This window comes from Sinocyclocheilus rhinocerous, unplaced genomic scaffold (assembly GCF_001515625.1).
Source record: "Sinocyclocheilus rhinocerous isolate Xijiao unplaced genomic scaffold, SAMN03320098_v1.1 scaffold1396, whole genome shotgun sequence".
Classification (NCBI taxonomy): domain Eukaryota; kingdom Metazoa; phylum Chordata; class Actinopteri; order Cypriniformes; family Cyprinidae; genus Sinocyclocheilus; species Sinocyclocheilus rhinocerous.
The window spans coordinates 775511-783909 of NW_015629497.1; the positions used below are offsets into that span (position 1 = coordinate 775511).

At 38.5% G+C, this 8399-nt stretch overlaps 1 protein-coding gene across 6 annotated transcripts in view; it reads left to right on the forward strand.

The window, feature by feature from the left end:
• LOC107738909 (protein kinase C and casein kinase II substrate protein 3-like) overlaps positions 1-8399 on the forward strand; it is a 40786-nt gene that overhangs the window by 14077 nt on the left and 18310 nt on the right. For 2 of the 6 annotated variants that reach the window (XM_016550830.1, XM_016550834.1), the window contains exon 1: positions 3042-3287. The exons of the other annotated variants lie outside the window; for them this stretch is intronic. The gene's annotated coding sequence lies outside the window, so the exon portion shown is untranslated. Of the gene's footprint in view, positions 1-3041; positions 3288-8399 lie in introns of those variants that run through there. 6 annotated transcript variants of the gene reach the window in all.

The window sequence follows — 8399 nt, forward strand, 5'->3', positions numbered from 1 at the left end:
GACCCAGTGACTGTTTACAATCATTGTACAGACTGAAGATTTTTTTTCCCCACTGTAGTTACCGCATCATCAGAGAGAATTGCGGTAGCAGAATACAGGTCGAACTAGCTTGCTGACCAGCCTCCTAGCTACATAAAAGGTCCACTGAAGTGCCTTTAAACACGCAGCGTTATTCTGTGTAATAACATAATTATAATGATGCTGCGGATGTGTAGTTTGGAAATTGTGTTATGTTGGTGCATGCCACCAGTGTTATCTCTTATACATCTTAGTGCTGTTTGTCTAACTGTTTCTCCTCCTAATCTGATCCATATCGCTATAAATTGCATTCTGTGTAGAATTAAAATGGGTCCGATATGTTTTCTGGTCTGTGCCGATTAACGCATATGATCCGCTCTGTGCTATTGTGCCTCTGGACTGGAGCAGACTGTGCGCGCTACGGCAGCTTGCATGGCACAATGTGAAACCAGACTTCTTTTGCCCCAAGGGAAAAAGCATATTTACACTGTCTGAATAATATGCAATTAGGGTTGCAAAATTCCGGGAATTTTCGAGACTGGAAACTTTCCATGGGAATTAATGGGAATAAACTGGAAATTTGCAAAATTGCAGGAACTGGGACTTCAATGCAGTTGAGCAAAAATCTTGCAGCATAATCTTGGTTAAAACAATCTGATTTAATGCAATTTCAGTTGAATTTCTACTCTACACATTGCTCAATCACATGCACACACCTAAATGATATGAAATGATATAAATATGTGTATGAATTATATAACTAAAATTAAATAACTGTAATTACAGATTTAGCTTAAATAAAGACGTCAGTCTTTGTTTTTTTTTCTTTTTAGTAAACAAATCAAAGAAAAAATAAACAAATTCTACTGTTCCTAATATTCTGTATGTTGCTCAAAAACTAAATATATTGTGCTCAGCTGAAAAAAAGTTTTTTTCTTTTTTACCCAGTCATTTAAAAATAACAAATTTTAGAGCTGTAACGACAATACCGTGAAACCGTGATATTTTTTCCTTAAGGTTATCATGCCGTCAAAATGTCATACCGACCCATGCCTAATTCATATGCTGATTTTTCACACTGTACATTCCTAAACCCCGGGTTAATGTTCTTATTTGCGTATTTGCAGTGTCAAGTAATTGATTTGATGAATGCAGCATGCAACCTCTTTACTAGAGATGCAGTTGTATTTCAGCCAATCTCTGTTGTGGACTTGCACACAAACTGAATTGTAATCATTTTTCAAAGTGTCGTTTGCTTGTAAAAAATCGGCAATTGGAATCAAGCATTAAAAATGTAGATCAGTGCATGGTAGGGGTAGGCGATCTTCCCAAAATATCATATAATTATTTTATAAAACACAATCATGATCCACGATCTGAATCGCGATCTTCCCATTTTTGAGATATACTATTGAGAATATCCAGACTGGAACAAGCCTATGACTACTATGAATCTATTTGCACAATTTAAAAAAAACAAAAAAAAAAACAATCAGTTGTCAAAAGTGTCTTTAAAAACTTTAAAACAAAAATTAATCTTTAAAACAATAAATCCTGAAAAAAGCATCACAGATTCCCCCCCAAAAAGTCATTTTTAAAATTTGCATGCATGTGAGCCTATGATCAAACCAAATGTTTATATTTATGTTTGTATATGATAGTTTTATAAATTTCCCCAAACTTTCAATGAATTCCCGTAAATTCCCATAAATTCCTGGCAAGTTTCAAACTTGGAATATTTCCAAAATTCCCCATACGAAGTTCCCATGGAAAAAAAATTTACTGGAAATTTTCCACCCCTTTGCAACCCTATATGCAATACACAAAAATAAAGATCAGAGCCTCTACTTTTCATAAAAACTCGTCTTTGGCGGGGAAGCGTTTTCTTCTAAAAGACGAGATAACTCGTCAATGGTGGGGAAAGAGTTAAGGACAGGCGGAAGTGCACCGCTATAAATGAAAGGAATGGCATGCGGCACAATGATCTTTTTAATAAAATTGGAACTTAAACTAAAATTTAATTCATCTTAGTGTTCGCTCACATTGAATTGTTTTTCAAATACGTCACCATGCATGAAAGACACATAATGGAGACACATGATAATTTGGCCAGTCACGGTCATCTTGTAGGCAGAACATAAAAAAAACAGTTGATGTGTTTCCTGTCAGTTCACTGAAAACTTTGCCCTGCTACAGCTCTCAAATGATGTTGAGCTGTAAAAACAGCAAAACATTATTATAAAAGTACCAAATTTGAGTTGTCACAGTAGATATTTATTCTCATGTACTTTTACCTACAGTATATTTTAACTCAAGTGTGTTATGAGACTCCTGAGAACCAATGGAATTTGGCATCATAGTGAACCTGACCAACATGAGGTTACATGCCATGTAGAGGTTTCAGTAAATGACTAACATTTTGTTCTGCTCTGCAATCAAAGCTATTGTATGGTTGCAGAAGACTTAATGCACAAATCATATTGTGTTACTTTTATGGTGCTTTTTTGTCCTTTTTTATAGCTTAAGAGTCTTTGTGTTGCTTCTGTTATATGGAAAAGAGCAGCATGAACATTCTTTAAAATATCTTTCTTTGTGTCCCATGAAAGTAAATATGTCATATGGATTTGCAACAGCATGAGAATGCTTATTAAATTTATTTAAAATGGTATACTCCACCCTGTAATTAAAATTGTCATCATTTACACCCCCTCATGTTTTCCAAACTTTTTTTCTTATTTACTGAACTTTAAAACTAACCTTTTTTTCTTTAAAACCAACAGCATTATTTCTCTCGATCATCTTATAGTCCTGTCTTTATGCCTATTAAATTTTGGTTCTTAGTTGTTTGACTAAAGAAATGGTCTGTTTTGTAGTTATCTAACCTGACAGACTTTAGCACCGATCTGGCGAAAACATCTAAACAGAGTCAACGACCTATGAAATGTAAACTTCCCCAAAAGCAGGGCCCCTGACACTCTGTTAGTTTCTGAGCAACTTTTGCAACAAATTGTGAAAGGCATTTATACAAATGGGAGTTTAGTGCATCTGCCTCCTCTTGGGGAAGGGGGTTGCCCGGTTTAAGCGGTTGCACTAGATTACAAATAACATGCATGATCGGCCATCTGCTGCTTTCTATTTTTCATCTGGGCTGATTGGTACAGTTTTCTATACCAGAAGAATTTAAATAGTTGCAGACATGCAATGGATTGTACATTTTAAACCGAAGCCTTTTCAAGGATCTGGACGTCTTCTATGATAAGGAAAATTAAGTAAGTCTAAACAAGAAGGTAGCTTTTATTGTTGTTAGTCATGGGTAATGTTAATTTATACGGGTTTTATCCTAGTTCTCAAGGTTTCTTTGTCAACAGCAGGAATCTGTTAATACTTTTGTGCCATGTTGCTCTGCACAGTGTTTCAAAGGTCAGCAGGCAAGCATCACTATTACTTTTGCTCATACTTTGGTATGAGAGAAGGTTGAAGTCCCTAACTTTAAATATTAAACTTCTCTGCATAACGCATTCTGCACAATTTATGAACTTGAAAGACAACTTAAATGGTATGGTTTATTAAAACAGGTGAAAAAAATCCCACACATTAACAATGAATGAGGGATCTAAGCCATATAGGAACCGAAATATCTTATAAACTTGAGACTGCTTTGACTGGGACCGGTAAGCAAACATTTACATCTATGCTTTTAGGAAATATTATTCAGGGTACGTATCGCATGTATAATAGGATAGCCTCTTTAAGTAAGGAGTAATTAACAACAGGCTGTTGAATTATTAGAAAATAAATAACTATAAATAACTCGTAGTTCAAGGCAAGCCAGGGTCACCAGGTCCGTGGTTTTCCCTTAACCAATTATTATTTGTAATACGACTCCAATACAATAATCGCAAAAAGCTGTTACTTCTGATAAGAAACAAAGTCTTAGCTATCTCTTAAATAATGTCAGTTTTATTGCGGAATTAAAACAATAAATGCCATTTTGACACTCAGTTCAAGCGGCAGTGCAGAGCGCGAGTCTCTTCCACTTTAATACAAGTTATAGCATGACATAAACATGCATGAAAATCAGAAGGTATGTTATAAAAAACAGTACAACTTACTGAAATGTGTCAGGTCTCATGTAATCGCTCAGTCAGAGTTTCAACCGAAAGAAAGACATCAAATAAAACCGCTTATGAACAATGTCACTTAAAGGGGTCATATGATGCGATTTCAATTTTTCCTTTTTCTTTGGAGTGTTACAAGCTCTTGGTGCATAAAGAAGATCTGTAAAATTGCAGAGACTAAAGTCTCAAATCCAAAGAGATATTCTTTATAAAAGTTAAGAGTCAGCCACGCCTACCTAAAACGGTTCGTTCTAACACGCCCCCACATGTCTACGTCACTGTGTGGGAAGATTTGCATAACGCCGCCCAAATGTTCACGCAAAGAAAGAAGGTGTAACTTTTATTCTCGCTGTAGTATTGTTGCTGGTGCCATGTCGTGAAGACGCTGTGTGTTTTGTTGTGAAAGCGAAACTACTTTGTTTGGTCTTCCAAAAATGGACACGACTAGAAATCAGTGGTTAAGTTGTATTTACAACACTGTTCCAGAACAGTTCAACCCAAATATTCAGATGTGTGCAGCGCATTTTATGGAGGACTGTTTCCTGATCCTGGTAGAGTAGACTACAATGCCGGCTGTTCTGACTCACAGACTGTAAGTACGTTTTTTATATTTAAAGAGTTTTTATATTTTATATTTTTTATATTTAAAGCGAGTTTTTTGGGCAGTGTAGAGTAGGGCTTGTTGTTTGTTATTTCTCCGATCACAAATGCAGACATGGTTTTATGTTTACGCGGCGCGATGCAACGCAACGCGTAAAAAGACAGTAGAAGTCATTATAATCCATAATTATGTCCCTACTGGATGCAACGAATGCCTCGTTTATAATGGGTTTTCATGTTTTTGAATCATCGCTCCGGCCTGACAGGGCATCATCACAGTATGGTAAGGGGTGTAACATTTCCGTCACACGCTTGAGGTATTCGGCCAATCACAACGCACTGGATAGCTGGCCAATCACAGCACACCTCGCTTTTTCAGATCGATGAGCTTTGTAAAAATCGACGCGTTTCAGAAAGGCGGGGCATAGAGGAGAAACAATAATGTACAGTATGTGGAAAATAATGTTTTTTTTTTTTACCTTAAACCACATAAACACATTTCATTACACCAAATACACAAAATAATGTTATTTTTAGCAGCATCATATGACCCCTTTAACATTTCATTTACCTTAGGTAAGTTATCCAGTGTTCACAGTTAGTTAGCTATAAAAACACTAGAGAGAAGACTATTGAGTTGTATACAAAATTTTTTGAGTGTGATTATGTCTGAAAATAAATAGCATTGAATATGATATTTGATATATATTTGATTGTTAATTTTAACCTCTAATATTATGTACCAAATGAGAGGTCTCCCTGTATAGTTTACAGCATTAGTTGGGAGAAATGTTCTTTTTTTTCCCCTTAAAAAACAAAACTAAGGGTATCTGTAGATATCATTGTGAATAATCGGCTATTAGTATTGGCTGAAAAATTTAGTATCGGTGAATCCTTAGGGGCCGTTCACATGTCAGGCCTGAAAACACTAGGCGCGCCTGTCAATGTTGTTATGGTAAAGGATGAAGCTGATTGGTTGGTTCTTGTCACATGACCCGCGGTGCGCTTATGGCATTCTGAAAAGTTGAAATGTTTTTATCTTGATGCGGCGTGGACGCGCCTGGAAAAAATAAGCGCGTCGCACCGCCTGCATGTCACGACCGCGTCGCTTCCAATATGAGCGCACCTGCCGCGCGTCTACATTTGAAATAACGAACTTGAACGCGCAAAATACGTGATATGTGAACGGCCCCTTATACACATTAAACAAGTGTGGTAATTTATTTACAAGTAATGTCATCATACCTCAAACTTCTCTAAAGTGTGCTACTGAAATTTCTTCTGTGTGTGATGACGTTGCAGGGTGTTCAGAATGAACGCATTTTGTCAAGTGAAGTGAATGTGCCTAGGGAGCAGTGAACATTGTGTAGAGACCCTGTCAATCAGATCACAGCTCAGTTCATGAGGCTCTTTCCTAACAAGCTGATGATCTCAATCATCTGAATTGGGAACCACTGCCCTAGCAACATACTAACAACCAGCAACTGCATTGTACCAGCATAGCATCGTAGAATACTTTAAAAATGCATAGCATCCACTTATGGCGCTTTTCCACTGCGTGGTACGACTCTGCTCGGCACGGCACGGCTCGGTTTGCGTTTCCACTGCAGTTTAGTACCGCTTTAGAGTGGGCGGGATTATTCACATGTCGTTATAGTTGCGCCGCCTCTACTGCCGCGACTCCTAAAAAACTTTTTCATTCCGCGTCGCCCCATCAAGCTCTCGCTGGATCCGCTCCTCTGCTATCAACGAGAGGAACGTCTGTACTTCCTCAACAGACAACGAAACAGCCACTTTTTTGTTGTTAAAAAAAGGTGCGCTCGTTCAAAACAGTTGCGTTCGATCCTTCGCTGGCTGTGCTGATTTAAATCTAGCGGTTCTTTTGTGTTTGTGTCGCAAGTTCAGTGACGCAGGTAGCGATGATTCTCTCCGGCCAATCCGTGATCAGCAGAGTTTACACGTCACGTTTTGGTAACGGTACGGTTCGCTTGGAACCCCAACCGAGGTGGTACTAAAAAAAGTACCAGGTACTGTACTCAGTGGAAAACCCCCCAAAAGTGAACCGTACTGAGCCGTACCGTGCCGTACCATGCAGTGGAAAAGCGCCATTAGTAACACCTTAGTAACTGTAAAACAATGTCCTAGATTGTGGTTTTGCAAGGGAAACAGCACATTTATTTCCCTGGATAGTGTAATAATCTAAATGGAGCTGCTGATTTTTTGCTATCGACATGCACTGTAATTTGCTGTTTGTTATCCAGGCTGACCTACATATCTTTTGCGCAGTAGATCTGAGAGCTGCCTGCTCTACCCCCAGCATTTTACTGACACAGCCGTGTAATTACAGCCTATCGTGGTCACGCCTCTCCCCAGACATGCTCGTTTTTAGCTCGGATCTCCGTGGGAGTGCTGAGCTCTTTTACATGGACATGATGGACCAAACCAGAAACACTGTTGTACAGCACAATAGAGCCCTGCACAATGAAAAGGGGGCCGCACTCCTCCCTGCTTGTATTTCAAATTTACAGCTCTTGGATCTCCGTGAACATGACCATTGTGTTGATTTACCTGTTGCTAGGCTCTTTGGGCCGTGACTTTGACAGTGGGTATTTGACACGTCAAGTCGGAGCCTAAAAGTCCTTCCTTCCATCTGCTCTCAGCTGTTGGAAATTGTTGCCTGCTAATGGAAGAGGGTTATAAGGATCTGCTGTGTTCTTGCTCCAGCTTGGCGGGATCTCCAGGGCTTTGATTATTTCTGGAGCTCAACATGACACAGCTGCTTGCTGCTGTACTTGCAGTGTGACATGCTCCATGGGAATGGGTGTGTCTGGCTTCTTCAATGACTTGTGCACATACTGTATTGTTGGTAATGCTTTGTTTTTTTTTTCTCTCTTGCATTTCCTTGTAGTTTTCACATAGTTCCTTGTATATTCATGAACTACCAACTAGGGCTGTCAAAAAAAATGTGAATTTCGAATATTCGTCGAATTTAAAATAAAAATCCACATTCGAATGCAAAAACGTTGCATTCGAATTTTAGGTGTGCATCAGGCAGCCTTTTCAGTGGTGCACGAAATGCGACGACGATGTAAGTGTCATTGCATTTTAATGCTTTTGTTAGCCTGTCCAGTTGAAGCCACTAGATGCGGCACTGCTACGTTGTTCATTCAAAATAGTACAGAAAAAGAGAACATGAATGCAGAGATGATGTTGTTTATGTCAAAACCGAAACCAAGCCGTTCACACAGAACGCATATTTATCACTCGCTTGCACTCGTGTCTCGCACAAGAGAGCCGCATGTTTACAAAGCCATGTAAAATTAATGTAAGTACAACTTTTAAAACATGTCTCGATACTTTATGCCGGTTTTTCCCCATCCTACTGCATCTCAATTTTTTAAATGAAGAAAGTACTCTTTGTTATTGGTTTTCGGTCTTTTTTATTAAAGGGGTCATATGATGCGATTTCAATTTTTCCTTTCTCTTTGGAGTGTTACAAGCTCTCGGTGCATAAAGAAGATCTGTAAAGTTGCAAAGACTAAAGTCTCAAATCCAAAGAGATATTCTTTATAAAAGTTAAAAGTCAGCCACACCTACCTAAAACGGCTCGTTCTAACACACCCCACATACCTACGTCACTATCTGGGAAGATTTGCATAACAC